The 17338-nt window shown below is 41.6% G+C and overlaps 1 pseudogene; it reads right to left on the bottom strand.

Annotated features, from left to right (window-relative positions):
- The window catches only part of LOC109214805, a 55662-nt pseudogene that overhangs the window by 27204 nt on the left and 11120 nt on the right, over positions 1 to 17338 (bottom strand).

Raw genomic sequence — 17338 nt, 5'->3', positions numbered from 1 at the left:
GGGTTTTAACTAAGTTGAGTTAAAAAGCGGTAAGAACTCAGAATCATTCAAGACAAACAAAGAAAAAGGATCTAACCATAAAGAACCCAATCAAAACAGGCATACATACAAAATAAACAAGGACAGCTCCAGGACCCCGGATAAAACCAAAGAGACTTAGGGTTTTCAACACGATGAACCAGGTAGAAAAAAACATAAAACAAACCGTTTAAACATAGTAAAATCATAAGACACCACTGAAAATCAGAGGAGAAGTTTCTTTAAAAGAGATCAAGAAAACCCTAATCTTGAAGAGTCACTTCGAAAAAAATCAGAAAAACACCAAGAGGTTCATAACATACACAGATCTAAGACAAATCTGAAAGAAAATCGGAAAGTCTTTAAAGTTAGGGTTTCGGAGAACCCAGAAAAAAGTGAGAAAACCTTGAAAAGTTACCGATCTAGCCGGAAAAGTTGCAGATCTTACTCGAACGGTCATGGATGGCCGGAAAATGGCATGGGAAACCATGGGAGGCGAGTGAATCGTCTCTGGTTCACTTGAGGGCCTCAAAATGATGACACATGCTCAAGAGGGAGCCATAAGGCTGGTAGGTGGTGAGACCACCATGGATTCAAGCAAGGAGATGGCCGGAGAAGGTGGCTGAAGTTCATCGGAGAGGAGTGGAGGGGGGAAGGTTCTAGAGAGAACCAGAGATAGAGAGAGAAATCTGAGAGTCGGTTGAGTGAGGAATGAGAGGGTTTGGGGGGGTCATTTGGTTTAATTTAGGAAGGCGGGCTGGGGAGCGTTGATCTGAATAAGTAGAAAATTAGGTCCTAAATGCAAATGCACTATTTTTTGTATTCTTCTATAAATTAACCATGCATACAAAAATGCAAGTAAACATAAAAATTATGCGATCAATTCCTAAAAATTCAAATAATAAAGAAAAATCCTAATTCTAAGGAATTTTATAGGAGTGATTTAAGCGTGGCAAAAATCACGTGCTCACAGCTGTCCCTCTTTGCTCGAAGACACGAAGGGTTTTCAGGCAAAGATAAATGAGCAACATGAGGTATTTTTGCCAGCTCGGCACTCCAGGAGAAGCATTTTGAAAACCGTCTGACCGAACCCTGCTTCAAAGGTTGCCTACATATCCTTGGCTATAAAGAAATCAGGTCAGTGTAGTTCTGGAGTGCTTGGTAGCTGGGACTACCAGGAGCTGTGATTTCACTGCTGTTGCTGCTGCTACTGCTTGCTGACCTCCTTATTACACCAAAAAGAAAATCAAAGCTAAGCTAGCTACGCCTATCAACTATGAGTTACAAGATTCCTATCTATAATACTTTTGAAGCTTGATCTTGAGTCTTACCGGATTTTGCTTTGGACTCCGATCTGAATCTTGATGCTCGCAAGTTGTTGGTGTTGTTTCTTTTGCAGCATTGGGTCAAAGTGGGATCGGCGGAGCCTGTGGCTTCAATCAGATTTTGAGCAATCCGCACCTTTGTTTGCTTCAACACTTTGAATTCATTTCTTTTTTGTTCTTTTCTTCTTTTCTTGATTCTGGATTGAGATTTATTCCATGGGTCATCTCACACCTTGTGTCTTGAGGTTGACCTGCTTAGGATACCAAAACAAACAAACAAACGAAAGTTTCTGCCCCACTTTTCACTAGGAAAATTTCGTGAGTTTAGTTGTAACACATATCTTAATCAATCAAATTGGAAATGTGTAAAGGGATCCTCGGTTTTTGTTCCGGGATTTTGGAAAGAAAAAGCTCCACGGTTTTTGTGCCGGAAGATCCTCGGTTTTTGTTCCGGAATTTGAAAAGAAAAAGGCTCCACGGCTTTTGTGCCGGGAGATCCTCGGTTTTTGTTCCGGGATTTTGGAAAGAAAAAGCTCCACGGTTTTTGTGCCGGGAGATCCTCGGTTTTTGTTCCGGGATTTTGGAAAGAAAAAGCTCCACGGTTTTTGTGTCGGGAGATCCTCGGTTTTGTTCCGGGATATTTAAGGAATGGGATCCTATGCTATCATGATTTGTTTTTNTCTTCCGATCTTACCTGGCTCGGGCGGAACTAAGACTGGTGGTGTTGACAGGTACTCCTTGATTCTGTCGAAGACCTTCTGGTAGTCATCGGTCCATTTGGTAGCGGCGTCCTTCTTTAACATCTTAAAGATTGGCTCACAGATAACTGTAGACTATGCTATGAATCGGCTTATGTAGTTCAGCCTTCCCAAGAAACTCATCACATCTTTCTTGTTCTTTGGTGGTGGTAGTTCTTGAATGGCTTTGACTTTCGATGGATCCAGTTCTATTCCTCGGCGGCTCACAATAAACCCAAGCAATTTCCCAGCAGGAACCCCAAATGCGCACTTCGCGGGATTTAGTTTCAGGTTGTATCTCCGCAGTCTATTGAAAAACTTCCTCAGATCTTCTATGTGGTCAGTGGCTTTCTTGGACTTGATAATAACATCATCCACATATACCTCTATCTCCTTGTGTATCATATCATGAAAGATGGTAGTCATGGCCCTCATGTAGGTGGCCCGTGCATTCTTCAGGCCGAATGGCATCATCTTGTAATAATACACTCCCTACGGCGCAATGAACGTTGTTTTCTCAGCATCTTCCTCATCCATCCAGATCCGATGATAACCAGCGAAGCAATCTACGAATGACTGTAGCTCATGCTTGGCGCAATTGTCAATCAGGATGTGTATATTTGGCAAAGAGAAGTCGTCTTTCGGACAGTCCCGGTTGAGATCCCGGTAGTCGACATAGACTCTGACCTTCCCATCCTTCTTTGGCACTGGCACAATATTGGCTAACCATGTCGGGTACTCAACCACCCTGAGAACCTTAGCTTTGATCTGCTTGGTGACTTCTTCCTTGATTTTCAAACTCATATCAGGCTTGAACTTTCTGAGATTTTGTTTTACCGATGGACACATTGGATCAGTTGGCAGTTTGTGGGCCACAATAGACGTACTTAGACCAGTCATGTCATCATACGACCAAGCAAATATGTCCTCATACTCCTTTATAAATTCTGTATATTCTTTCTTCTCTGATTGCGAAAGGTGAATGCTGATTCGTGTTTCCTTGACGTTTTCTGCATCTCCCAGGTTGACAATTTCGGTCTCGTCCAAGTTCGACTTAGGTCTGTTCTCAAAGTTCTCAACTTCTTTGACAATCTCGTCACGTATGTCATCTTCCTCTGAATCAACGTCCATTTGTTGCGTTGTCTCATTGCATGTCACAGTCATTGGTTCATCAAGATAAGTAATAGTAATGCTGTATTGGTAAAGTAAGGAGGAAAACGATAGCAATAAATATTAATTCATCAGAAAAATCAAACAATGCTTTTGATAGATTGAATAACTGTTTTTGAACATTGAAGAACTTATTGCGGAAATTGAAGAAATGCAAAAAGAAAATCATTTAGTAAATAAAACAGTGAATAGTGCTTGTTTTAGCCTTGCTACCCCGAGGCTCATCGGGCTCAGGTTGTCCTGATGGTCCAATTTTTGAGATGTTCCCCTCTGCTCACAGCCTGTATGGAAGGGCCTTCCTCCCCCTCCTCCTCGAGAATTGATGCCAGAGTGCACGAACTAACTTTTGGGGAGGGGAATAATAAAAAGAAAGAAAACAAAAGGTAATCAAGTCAGTGAGGATTACAAAAAGTATTTGCAATATTTAAACACATAGTGTGGGAATGTAAAGCGTGTCCTAACTTGGGAACCTCTTTTTGCACGAGGTAGGCCTAGCGACAAATAGACTTGGAGAACTTTTAATGCTAAATGCCTCATTTAATTTATAAAAAATAGGCGAATCCCAAAACGACACTAATAAGCAATAAAAGTCACTAGTGGCCATTGGCCTTATTACATTCATAAGGCGAAAAGGTAAATTCTTATCTATTTGGTCCCAGAAGGACCTTCCCCAGATTCGGCATCCTTGGCTCCGTCGAACAGCTTCCCTAATTCACGAAGTCCCAGCAACAGGTATGCTCTGGCTAGATGTCCACCTTCAGTCCCTTCTGCCTTTTGACAGTCTTCAACCCTTTTGAGATTTCTGACGAGGGTTTTGTCACTAGAATGTAAATCTCTCCACCAGCTTAGCAATCTTGGGTGGATGTTGGTGACCATGCCAAATTTGAGGACTTCGTGCCTCATATTTTTGCAAGACAAATAAGGTTAGGCCCTTACCCCCACCAGACTCGACTATAAATATCAACAATCAGCATGCAGCATTTAGTTCTCCAAATAAATGCATAGAACGTGATGATGTCCGTTTGGGTTTTAGTGAAACCCAGTGGACTTCGGACAAGGCTATCTTAAAGGATCATTATGTGAAAACCATAACTGACCCGGCTAGGTTTGACCATGATGCATGCATAATTTAAACAGAGTAAGGTTTCTATGGGGTTTTAGACTGGTACCCTTGAGCGGACAACTCAAGGGGGAAGGCACGGAACTGTCGACTGCACCGCTGCTTGACTAGTTTTACCGCAAATATGCCATTCCGAATTTAGGGGGTAATGATATAGAAAGAGCGCAACCACTCATCAAGCATTTTTATAGTATTTGTTTGGCACGAGTGGAGTATGATATTGAGCATGATTATGCAAAAATTAAAAGCATATTGACATGTATTTGCACGTTAAGAAAGCGATAAATACAGCAGTTTCATAATTTAAAGCAGCAGTTAAAGGAAAGAAACAAGGAAGATATGTCAGTTTTGCTTTTGAAAAAGAAATTAAATGCTTAAAGAAATTAAACAAGCAATTACACATAGGAGGGGGTACAAATTCACAAAAACAGAATGAAATGGTAAAAGCCTAAATATTCCCCAGCAGAGTCGCCATGCTGTCGCGCCCCATTTTTCCTTTCCATCAGGAATCGGGTGCATGACATTTGGGTATGGGACAACTCGTTCCTTTTGGGAACGGGGTTTGCATTTTTTGAAGAGTCGCCACCTAACGATTTTGAGGTGCCTTAGGGCACCCATAAGGTTCATCTACAACTACGTTTGATAACCAGGGATAGGGTAAGGGCTTGAAATTATCCCAAGGGGAAGGTGTTAGGCACCCCTCAGGATTCACTAGTGTGATTCCCGGCCAGACAGTTTTTTGTGAATTTGTGCAATTAGCAAATAGACAAGTAGGGCTCAAATAAAGGGGATTTAAGTTCACATACACATAAGCGTAAGAACACAATTAATTAAAAAAGAAGCTAGGTTTTAAAAAGAGTTACAATCGAAGAACGTTTATGAATGTAAAGGGAGTGTCCTAGGCTTATTTGTAATATGGATCACATCAATGTAATACCCGGTATGACACTCCTCAAAAGAGGGGCTACACGTGGTATTAACGCACCGGTTATCATATCCATATCTACCCTTTCCCGCCCGTGAAGGTAATTAAAGCGAGGGTTGGTCTCGACCCCTATTGCATGCTGTTACCCGTCCCTTCCTATCAGTCCCCGAGGAATTTAGGAATCCTATTCCTATAAGAAGGAGGTTCTAGGTAGACTCTCAGGTTTAAAGGCAAAAATACTAAAGCGATGTACAAAACATATAAGACGGCACTTAGGGGGGAAATATACAAGAAAGTAGAAGGCTCATGTATACCTCCACAAATAATGCATAGAGATAGCATGACTCATGCACAACTAAGGTCTAAATTCAGAATCCTAAAGCAGGGTGTCTAAGTGATAACATCAGGACCAAATGTATTACATGACTCGAAAAAGAAGTCTGAATCAGGTTTGCCTACCGACTTTAACAGTTGATAACTAGACAAAGGCAGTTCCAGTTTTATTTAAGTAATTACCAATGCCTTGCCTAGGCGTAAAGCGATATGCAGTAGTTATTCAGAGTTATTAAGACAGTTGGAGATTATTTTACCCTAAGAACATGTTGTTCTAGTTGCAGAGATTGTTACCAATTTTATTCAGAAACATCACAATGTGAAAATTATTACTTTACTACCTTTTCATGAATCAGTAATTAGCTAGGCGTTTTAAACAAAAATGTGAACAGGATCTTAGGACATGATATCTAATATACATATGCAAAATGGCAGGGTCCCTAAGGCATGATTTATAAATGTACACAATAGTTGCAGAATTGTTGAAATACGACTTCATGAGTAACAGTTTTTATGCCAATGTTGTTATTGTCCTAGGAGCAGGATTCCTAAGTGGTAAAACATGGATTAAGGATGGATGAGATGCTGAAGCAGGAAACAAAGTTCCTAAGAGCATTGATTTCTAATGCATAATTAGGAATATAACCCTAGTAACATGTTTTCTACCCATTAATAACTATAGCATGCATATTTCCCCATCCCTTTTCACAAGCCAGCCCCATACTTGTTTACAAGTTATTACAGACCATGTGATTGAATTACATAAGTGGAAATGAAAAAATAAGAAGCTACACTATAGGAAGCCTGATTAGGACTTCCTCTCTGAGTTATGTAATATACCACCTCAAATGCTAATATTGTTCATAGCTTTCCCTCATATCTAGGTGTGTCAGAGTTCCCTAAGGACCTCAAGGGATCCCGAGCAGTGCTCACACCCAGAATTCATAGCCAAGACAGGGTAAGTGCAGTGTGGAAGGGCCAGCTTTCATGTGTCCAAGTTCAGAGGGAGCTCAAGGGTCCCGAGGCAAGGCTCACACAAAAGGGACAGAACCGAGTATTCTAAGAGTACTTGCGAGAGTGCTTGACACAGATTTAAAGAAGTTGAGTTGGAAAACAGTTATGAAAATAGCATGTTTGAAGTGAGTTTGCAAAAGACAACAGAACAGTTGCTTAAGGAAAACAGTTTTAAAAAAAAAAAGGGAAGGGGATAGGGGTAACAACAACACATACAGAACAAGATCAAATAGCAGTACAGCTTCAGGAGTTTCAAACAGGGAAGTAGGAGTTGGTGACACAGAGGGTCCAAATTAGAAACACATAATTAGTCATGAATCAAGTACATTAGGAGACATGCTAGTTGAGGGACATAAACAGGAACAAGTAAATATGTTGATTACATTTTGAACAAAGGAGGGCAGAATTTTAAGCATGCTAAGTAAAGCAGTAAACAAGAAGTGCAATTTAACAGCATGAGACATTAAATTAGTGCAGAAAGAGACAAGGATTGACAAACAAGGGAACGCATAGAGTTGAGTTTTGGAATTTAAACTAAGAACATACCAGTTGAAAAAGCAAAGTGCAGAAAAAGTAAAGCAATAAGTGTTCCACAGTCTAGCCTTGGCTTTCAGCCGGCTAGACAAAGCAGTAGCACAAATAGTAAAGAAAGAAGAGAGAGTTTAAGTGTATATGTGTGTGCTGAACTAATTGTTCGTGTCTTGTTAATGAAAGAAGTGGAAAATAAGGTAACACGTAAATGTTTAACACAAATATGGAAGTAATCACAATCAGAATCCCATTAATACAAGTACTCCCCTTTAAACAAGGAATTACAGCTTAACGAATGCTAACAGGGATAACTTAAGGAAAGAAAATCAGTTTGAGAAAGATTGATTCTTACCATATAAGGGGGTAGTAAAGGTATTAGAGTATATAATTGAGTCTAAGTACATAATATACTTAATAAGGGAATGGAATCAACAACTTTAAATAAACGAGTAAAAATTTAGGGGTTTATAAGAAAACCTTGCAATCAAACCGTGACTTAAGGAAATCAGGATCAATCAAACCGTAACTTAAGGAAATCAGGATCAATCAAAAGGGGAGTCATGATTGTACACTTCGACATATAAATAGGGAAGAAGGAACAGGCGTATCAGACATGCAAGGTCAGTCATATTGACAAAAGAAGCAAACTAGATGAACACAAACATACAGAAGTGGCATGAGTAGGCTAAGGACTACTCGAAGCATGGTAATCAACAAAGTCAAGTAGTCATGGCTAACACATAGAACCAGAGTGAAAACCAACTTAACAGGTAGAGAAGATCAGGCCAACATACAGAAACAAGTAAAGAGAGTATTTAAAACTCACAGTAACAAGTGAAGAAATATTTAGGAAATTAGGGTTTTAACAAAGTTGAGTTAAAAATCGGTAAGAACTCAGAATCATTCAAGAAAAACAAAGAAAAAGGATCTAACCATAAAGAACCCAATCAAAACAGGCATACATACAAAATAAACAAGGACAACTCCAGGACCCCGAATAAAACCAAAGATACTTAGGGTTTTCAACACGATGAACCAAGTAGAAGAAAACATAAACAAACCGTTTAAACATAGTAAAATCATAAGACACCATTGAAAATCAGAGGAGAAGTTTCTTTAAAGGAGATTAAGAAAACCGTAATCTTGAAGAGTCACTTTGAAAAAATCAGAAAACCTTTGAGAAAAACACCAAGAGGTTCATAACATACACAGATCTAAGACAAATCTGAAAGAAAATCGGAAAGTCTTTAAAGTTAGGGTTTCGGAGAACCCAGAAAAAAGTGAGAAAACCTTGAAAAGTTACCGATCTAGCCGGAAAAGTTGCAGATCTTACTCGAACGGTCATGGATGGCCGGAAAATGGCATGGGAAACCATGGGAGGCGAGTGAATCGTCTCTGGTTCACTTGAGGGCCTCAAAATGATGACACATGCTCAAGAGGGAGCCATAAGGCTGGTAGGTGGTGAGACCACCATGGATTCAAGCAAGGAGATGGCCGGAGAAGGTGGCTGAAGTTCATCGGAGAGGAGTGGAGGGGGGAAGGTTCTAGAGAGAACCAGAGATAGAGAGAGAAATCTGAGAGTCGGTTGAGTGAGGAATGAGAGGGTTTGGGGGGGTCATTTGGTTTAATTTAGGAAGGCGGGCTGGGGAGCGTTGATCTGAATGATCAACAGTCCAGATTGAATGGGGTAGGTGGGGATCCGGGTTTAGGTAGGATTTAAAAGGGTGTGGGTCGGGTTTAAATTAAAATTGGGCTGGGGAATTGGGGTCCGATTTGAGCTAGATTTGAAAAGCCAATTTGGCTACATTTTAAATAGCCATTTTTTCCCTTTTTTAATTTATAAAAATAGCAAACAGTTTTCTGAAAACAAATTTAAAGTACTAAAATGATTTATAATACATAATTAACAATTAAAAGTACAGGATCCAATCTTATGCGTATGAAACACAATTAAACCTTAAAATGACTAATATTGCAATTATGTGCAATTTAGCTTTAAAAATATTAAATATAATTGTAAAAATGTGTAAGAATTACTTTAGCCATATTTTGACATAAATATAAAAATCCAATCGATGAATTATCAAAATAATAAATTTTGGAAACAATTATTGGAGATTTTACGAATAAAAGGGGAAAAAATAAATCAATTTAAAACCCTTAAAATTATGAAAAAATAATAAAACCCTTGGATATGCTTATACATGCATATATATGATATTTTGAAGGTATTTTGCATATTGAAAATATATAGGAAAAAATTGGGTATCAATAGTTGATACAAATATGGCGCTCATTATGCTTCTCTATTGAATTACTGTTAGAATCTGATATTCCCCGCAGCATGTTCCCCTTCCCATCTTTATCTGTCATTTCCTATTATTATAGTTCTGTTCGTATATGATTTAAATGCACAGGTTTATATGGTTGTCGTGTCCTAGCCTCGTCACTACTTCGCCGAGGTTAGGCTCGACACTTACCAGTACATGGGGTTGGTTGTACTGATACTGCACTCTGCACTTTTTGTGTAGATCTCGGTGCCGGACCTTGTGAGTAGCTTGAGGTAGCTTCCTTCAGTCCAGGGAGACCAAGGAAGATCTGCTGGCGTTCGCAGAGCCTGAAGTCCCCCTTTCCCCGCTTTTGTTTTCTGTTGTCTCTTCCATTTCGAGAACAGTTGTACTTTTCTTTCTAAACCAGTGTTTGTAGAAATTCGTAGATGTTCGTGAAATTGTGACACCAGATCATTGGGGTAGACATGTATTGGAGTATTTCGAATTGTTATAACACTTCCGCACTTTATATCTATTTAGTTTTAGTTACTATTTATTCTGTTTGGGTTAATTGCTAATGGGTTAAAATCATAGTAGTTGTCTTGCCTAGCTTTCACGAGTAGGCGCCATCACGATCCTGACGGTGGGAAATCCGGGTCATGACACTAACATTACAAGCCAAGAAAAGTCCCAGAAAGATTCTAAAAAATAGTGTTGAGCCTATATTAGTGGAGAAAAACATAATGAGCAAGCCTATGGACAAGAGTATGATATTAACTGAATAAGTGATCATAAATCTATCAATTCTGAAAGATTCAAGGGGAGAAGATTGCAAGTTCTTGTTGATCAAAGCAGAATTCAGAAATAAGGTAAAAGATTTGGTGAATTTAAAACGGTTAATTCCATTGACCATATTGGAGGATATTTATTTTTTATAAATTTTCTATCCTACAATAGTCATGGATTTTGGAAGATATATTTGTAAAGTATTCTTTTTTACTCGAGGACGAGCAAAAGTTCAAGTATAGGGGTATTTGATGGATGTAAATTATTCATGTAATTTCATATGTAAAAAGATAAGTTTTTAAAATAAAATATGAATAATAATATCCTATCCTCGCATATTTTCTAACAAATCTTGTAGGAAAAAGAAATTACGAAAAAGAGGGAAGGAAGCTTAAAGACAAGAGAATGAAGCAAAGCCACAGTTGCACACATCATCTTCATATTCGCAAATGTGGAATATACATATGGGCTTATGGAAAGAGACAAGTTAGAGATGAAAAAGAGTATAGTTGCATATGTGGAATCTATATACGCAAAGGTCACATTCGCATACATGGAACCTACATTTGCAAGTCTAAGTCATGAAGTCAAGAATGGAAGCAAAAGAGTCAAAGATGCATGCGTGGAATCTATATTTGCAAAGGTCATATTCGCATACATGGAACCTACATTTGCAAGACTAACTCATGAAGTCAAGAGTGAAGCACAAGTGCTTGTAACAACCCGGACGGTCGTTTCATGAGTTATATCCCCGTTGTATTTCATGGTATTGTGTTGGATGGTTCAGGTCCGGAGTGGTTTTGGTGTGAAATAAGACACTTAATCTCCTATTTAGAAGTTTAAGTTGGAAAAGTCAACCGATGTTGACTCATGTGTGAACGGCCTCGGATGTGAATTCTGATGGTTCGGTTAGCTCCGTTAGGTGATTTTGCACTTGGGAGCGCATCCGGAATGTGATTTCGAGGCCCGTGGTAGAATTAGGCTCGAATTGGCGAAATTGGAAATTTGGCAATTCTCAACCGCCAGTGGAAATTTTGATATCAAGGTCGGAATGGAATTCCGAAAGTTGGAGTAGGTCTGTTGTGTCATTTGTGACGTGTGTGCAAAATTTCAGGTCATTCGAACGAGGTTTGATAGGTTTCGGCATCGTTTGCAGAATTCGGAAGTCTTGAAGTTCTTAGGCTTGAATCTGAGGGTGATTTGGTATTTTGATGTTGTTTTGAGTGTTCTGAAGGTTCGACTAAGTTTGTATGTTGATATGTGACTTGTTGCTATTTTTGGTTGACCGAGAGCCTCGGGATGATTTCGGATGGTTATCGGAGAGTTTGGAGATTTGGTAATGCAGCTGAAGCTGTTGATTCTATCTTAACCGCACCTGCAGAGTGGGAACCGCAGGTGCGAGGTCCGCAAAAACGGGTAAGAGGCGCAGGTGCGCAACTGGGGTAGCAGGTGCGGTGCATTCAGGCAATCGCAAAAGCGGAAGTTGTCTTTTAATGAATTTACGCAGAAGTGGAGAGGTTTTCACAGAAGCGGTCCGCAGATGCGAAAATGTGACCGCAGATGCGGTTTTGCTGGCAGAACCTATAAATTGGAGACTTCGCAAAATTTGGGTTATTTTCCACCATTCTTGTTCGTACTTGGAGCTTTTTAGAGGGTTTTGAAGAGAGAATCAAGGGGATACTCATTGAGGTAAGTTATTTGAGATTAATAATTGTGATTGTGGTAAATTTCAGTTGTTTAAGCATGAAATTGGTAGAAATTAGGGATGAAATTGAGGGGTTAGGGCTTGGAAATTGGAGAGTTTAATTTGAGGATTTGAGGGACCATTTGATGTCGGATTTTGATGATTTTGGTATGTATAGACTCGTGAGTGAAAGGAATTTCTAGTTTTGTGATTTTTGTCGGATTCTAAGACGTGGGCCCGGGGGGCCGGGTTTGAGTGAATTTCGGGATTTTGGTCTAAATTGATAATTTTTCGTATGGAATTGGTTCATTGGCCTATATTGATTGCATTATATTGCTTTTGGTCAAACTCGAGGACGTTCAGAGGTCGGTTCCAGAGACAAGGGCGTCGCAGAGTAGGGAATTGATCGGTTTGAGGTAAGTAATGATTGTAAATCTTGTCCTGAGGGTATGAAACCCCGGATTTCACATCGTTTCACTACTTTGAGGTGACGCACATGCTAGGTGACGGGTGTGTGGGCGTGCACCGTTGGGGATTGTGACTTGGTCTGTGCCGTAGCAACTATTAAGTTGCGTGTTTGACTGAAACTATACGATACTTGTGTGGTTTAGAAAGAATTGCTATAAATTGGGTTGAATGCCATATTTGGGCCTTGTGCCAAAGCTGTTTGGACCCTTAGGGGCCTTTTCTTATTATCCTCTCACTGTTTTGATTTAAGATCTATACTCAGTCATGTTATGTTACTAATATCATAACTCAGTCTTTACTACTCTGTTTTGATGCATAAAATGATATTTTGGGATGAGCACCCTGTTTTCACTAATAGCCCGAGTGGCTTGAGAGGTTTATGACTGAGTGAGGCCGAGCGCCTTTTTTGTGAGGTATTGAGAGTATAGCACGTGAGTTGTCCATGCAGCACATGAGTTGTCCGTGCAGCACATGAGTTGTCCGTGCGGATTTTGATATTGATACTATAGCACGTGAGTTCTCCGTGCGGATTATAACGCTTGGGCTGTAGGAGCCCCTCCGGGGTCTACACACCCCCAGTGAGCGCGGGTACCTTGAGTGAGTGTTATGAGATATGCCCGAGGGGCTGGTTCTGAGTGATATTATGCCCGAGGAGCTGTTTATGATGTTCATCACTTTTACTCTCATCTGCATTGGGTCTGTGTTGAAACTGTTGAAAAATATCTTCAAATGATTTTTACTGGAAACTGGATTTTTTTTACGAGATGATTTGACCCATATACTGATCTGAAAGCATGTTGTACTTACTGAGATTTCATGATGTGGATTTTATTTGTTTCCTACTGCTCAGTCTTTATTTACCTTTATTACTTACTGAGTTGGCATACTCACATTACTCCTTGCACCTTGTGTGCAGATCCAGGGGTTGCTGGACGTGCTAGCGAGCGTTAATTTTCACCCATCGCGGATTTGTAGAGTTAGCAAGGTAGCTGCATGGCGATCGTAGCTTTGCTCTTCTCCCTCCTATCTTCTTTTAGATATTATTAGTGATTTCCAGACTGTATTAGTCTTATTTTTATCGGACAGTCCTTAGTAGATGCTCATGACTTGTGACACCCCGATGTCGAGCTATTCATTCTGCACTTTGTTATTCAGATTTATCTTATGAAGCTTTATTAACTATATAGCCTAAAGAAATCTTTTTTTTGGATTATTGGATTGTCTTGGTAAAAGAGTCGGCTTGCCTAGTTCCACGTTAGGCGCCATCACGACATGGTAGATTTGGGTCGTGACAAGTTGGTATTAGAGCCTTGCGGATCGGTACGGAGACGTCTGTACTTATCTTCGAGAGGTTGCGGAACCTTTAGGAAAACTCATATTCTTGAATTCTTGTTGTCCGAATCTGTTGATTCTTGTAACTAAACTTCTCTTATTCTATTCTCTCACAGATTGTGAGGACACGTGCTACCGGTCAGGACGGACGGCCACCAGTACCACCAGTTGGGGCAGCGAGGGGCCGAGGTCGCGATCGAGGTTGTGGTAGGGGAAGGGGTGTAGCCCGCACAGCAGGTAAGGCAGCACCTGCACATCCACCAGCCGCCCCAGTTCATGATCAGGTTCTAATTGTGGACGCTCCAGCAGGACCAGCTCAGGCACCGGCTGTGCCTATTGTTATTCTAGTTCTTCAGGAGTCCTTAGCTCAAATCTTGACCGTGTGCACCAGTCTTGCTCAGGCGGTCGTTGTTTCTACTACAGAAGCTACTTCCCAGGCCGGGGGAGGGACTCAGACTCCTGCCGCCCGTACACCCGAGCAGGTGGTTCAGGGATTACAAACACCGGAGGCACCTCCAGCCCAGTCGGTTGCACCTGCTCAGGATTATGTGGTACCAGTCATGCCTGATGACGAGCAGCGTTGATTGGAGAGGTTTGGTAGACTTCAGCCTCCGACTTTCAGTGGTATAGAGGGCGAGGATGCCTAGGGTTTCTTGGACAAGTGTTAGAGGATTCTACGTACAGCGGGTATTCTAGAGACCAGTGGGGCCTCGTTCACTACTTTTCAGTTCTCTGGAGCTGCCTTTACTTGGTGGGAGGCTTATGAGAGGCATAGGCCTGTTAGTGCAGCGCCCCTTACCTGGCAGCAGTTCTCCGTTCTCTTTCTTGAGAAGTATGTGCCGCATTCTCGTAGAGAGGAGCTGCGCAGACAGTTCGAGCAGTTGCGTCGGGATGATATAACTGTGACGCAGTATGAGATGAGTTTTTCTGAGTTAGACCATCATGCTATTTGGTTGGTTCCCACAGACAGGGAGAGGATCAGGAGGTTCTTTGATGGCCTCTCATATCAGTTGCGGATTCATATAAACAGAGAGAGGGTGTCTGATGCTTCTTTTGAGGAGGTGGTTGACATTGCTCGGGAGATAGAGTCGGTTCGCCGCCAGGAGCGAGTTGAGAGGGAGGCCAAGAGGCCTCGGGGATCTAGTAGTTTTGGTGGTGTTCCTCCTGGAGGTCAATTTCAGCATGGCAGAGGCCGTCCATTCAGGCATGCTCAGTCAGCTCGCCCAGGCCACCATGGTGGATCATCTGGCCACGGTTCTCACAGTTCACATCTGGGCCACTCATCTCTCAATGCCCTTCCAGCACAGAGCTTTCATCATGCCTCGTCTGCTCGGGTTTCTACGGGTAGTTCCACGGGGTATAAGGAGCAGTAGTTCCATCAGAGGAGGGGTTGTTTTGAGTGCAGGGATCTTGGTCATATCAAGAAAGACTACCCTAGGTGGTTGAGTGGGACTCCGCCTCAGTAGAGGAGTTAGCCATCAACTTCAGCAGCAGAACTTCACCACTCGCCCCGTCAGCTAGGGGTCACCCTAGAGGGTGAGGTCGATCAGGTGGTGGTCAGGCCTGTTTCTATGCACTCCCAGCCAGACCAGATGCTATTATTTCAGATGTAGTGATCACAGGTATTGTCTCAGTTGTCTACAGGGATGCCTCTGTGTTATTTGATCCTGGTTCCACTTCTTCATATGTGTCATCATATTTTGCTCATTATTTGGATACGCCCCGCGAGTCTCTTGTTCCATCTGTTCGTGTATCTATTCCGGTGGGTGATACTGTTATTGTGGATCGCGTATATCGGTCATGTGTGGTGACTATTGGGGGTTTGGAGACCCGAGTGGAACTTTTGTTGCTTAGTATGGTTGATTTTGATGTGATATTGGGCATGGATTGATTGTCTCCGTGTCGTGCTATTCTGGACTGTCACGCTAAGACGGTAACGTTGGCTATGCCGGGGGTGCCACGATTTGAGTGGCAAGGTTTGACGGATTATGTTCCCAGTAGGGTGATTTCATTCTTGAAGGCCCAGGGGATGGTTGGGAAGGGTTGTCTTTCTTATTTGGCTATTGTTAGGGATGTCATTGCAGAGATCCATCTATTGACTCAGTTCCGGTAGTGAGGGACTTTTCGAATGTATTTCTTGCAGACCTATCGGGCATGCCGTCGAACAGGGATATTGATTTCGGTATTGATTTGGTGCCGGGCACTCAGCCCATTTCTATTCCACCGTATTGTATGGCACCCGAGTTAAAGGAATTGAAGGAGCAGCTTCAGGAACTCCTTGATAAGGGGTTTATTCGGCCTAGCGTGTCACCTTGGGGTGCGTCTGTTCTATTTGTGAAGAAGAAGGATGGCACGATGAGGATGTGCATTGATTACAGGTAGTTGAACAAAGTCACAATCAAGAACAAGTATCCTTTGCCTCGTATTGATGATTTATTTGACCAGCTTCAGGGAGCGAGGGTGTTCCCCAAGATCGATCTCAGGTCAGGGTATCACCAGTTGAAGATTAGGGACTCGGACATTCTTAAGACAGCGTTCAAGACCCGATACGGTCATTATGAGTTCAAAACCCGGGATTTCACATTGTTTCACTACTTTGAGGTGAAGCACTTGCTAGGTGACGGGTGTGTGGGCGTACACCATTGGGGATTGTGACTTGGTTTGTCCCGTAGCAACTATTAAGTTGCGTATTTGACTGAAACTATATATAGTTGTGTGGTTTAGAAAGAATTGTTATAAATTGGGCTGAATTCCATATTTGGGCCTCGTGCCAAAGCTGTTTGGACCCTTAGGGGCCTTTTCTTATTATCGTCTCACTGTTTTGATTTAAGATCTATACTCAGTCATGCTGTGTTTACTGATTTCATAACTCAGTCTTTACTACTCCGTTTTGTTGCATAAAATGATATTTTTGGCTGAGCACCCTGTTTTCACTGATAGCCCAAGTGGCTTGAGAGGTTTATGACTGAGTGAGGTCGAGGGCCTATTTTTGTGAGGATATTGAGAGAGTAGCACGTGAGTTGTTCGTGCAGCACGTGAGTTGTCCATGCGGATTCTGATATTGAAACTATAGCACGTGAGTTGTCCGTGCAGCACGTGAGTTGTCTGTGCGAATTACATTGCTTGGGTTGTAGGAGCCCTTCCGGTGTCTGCACACCCCTAGTGAGCGCAGGTACCCTGAGTGAGTGTTATGAGATATGCCCGAGGGGCTGGTTCTGAGTAATATTGTGCCCGAGGGGTTGTTTATGATGTTCATCACTTTTACTCTCATTTGCATTGGGTCTGTGTTGAAACTGTTGAAAAATATCTTCAAATGATTTTTACCAGAAACTGGATTTTTTTTACGAGATGATTTGACCCATATACTGATTTGGAAGCATGTTGTACTTACTGAGATTTCATGGTGTAGATTTTATGTGTTTCCTACTGCTCAGCCTTTATTTACCTTTATTACTTACTTAGTTGGCGTACTCACATTACTCTTTGCACCTTGTGTGCAGATCCAGGGGTTGCTGGACGTGCTAGCGAGCGTTGATTTTCACCCGTCGCTGATTTGTGGAGTTAGCAAGGTAGCTGCACGGCGATCGCGGCCTTGATCTTCTCCCTCCTATCTTCCTTTAGATAT

This window comes from Nicotiana attenuata, unplaced genomic scaffold (genome assembly GCF_001879085.1).
Source record: "Nicotiana attenuata strain UT unplaced genomic scaffold, NIATTr2, whole genome shotgun sequence".
Taxonomy (NCBI): domain Eukaryota; kingdom Viridiplantae; phylum Streptophyta; class Magnoliopsida; order Solanales; family Solanaceae; genus Nicotiana; species Nicotiana attenuata.
The sequence above is the reverse complement of the archived record's forward strand: the minus strand, read 5'-3'. Positions and strand labels throughout refer to the sequence as shown.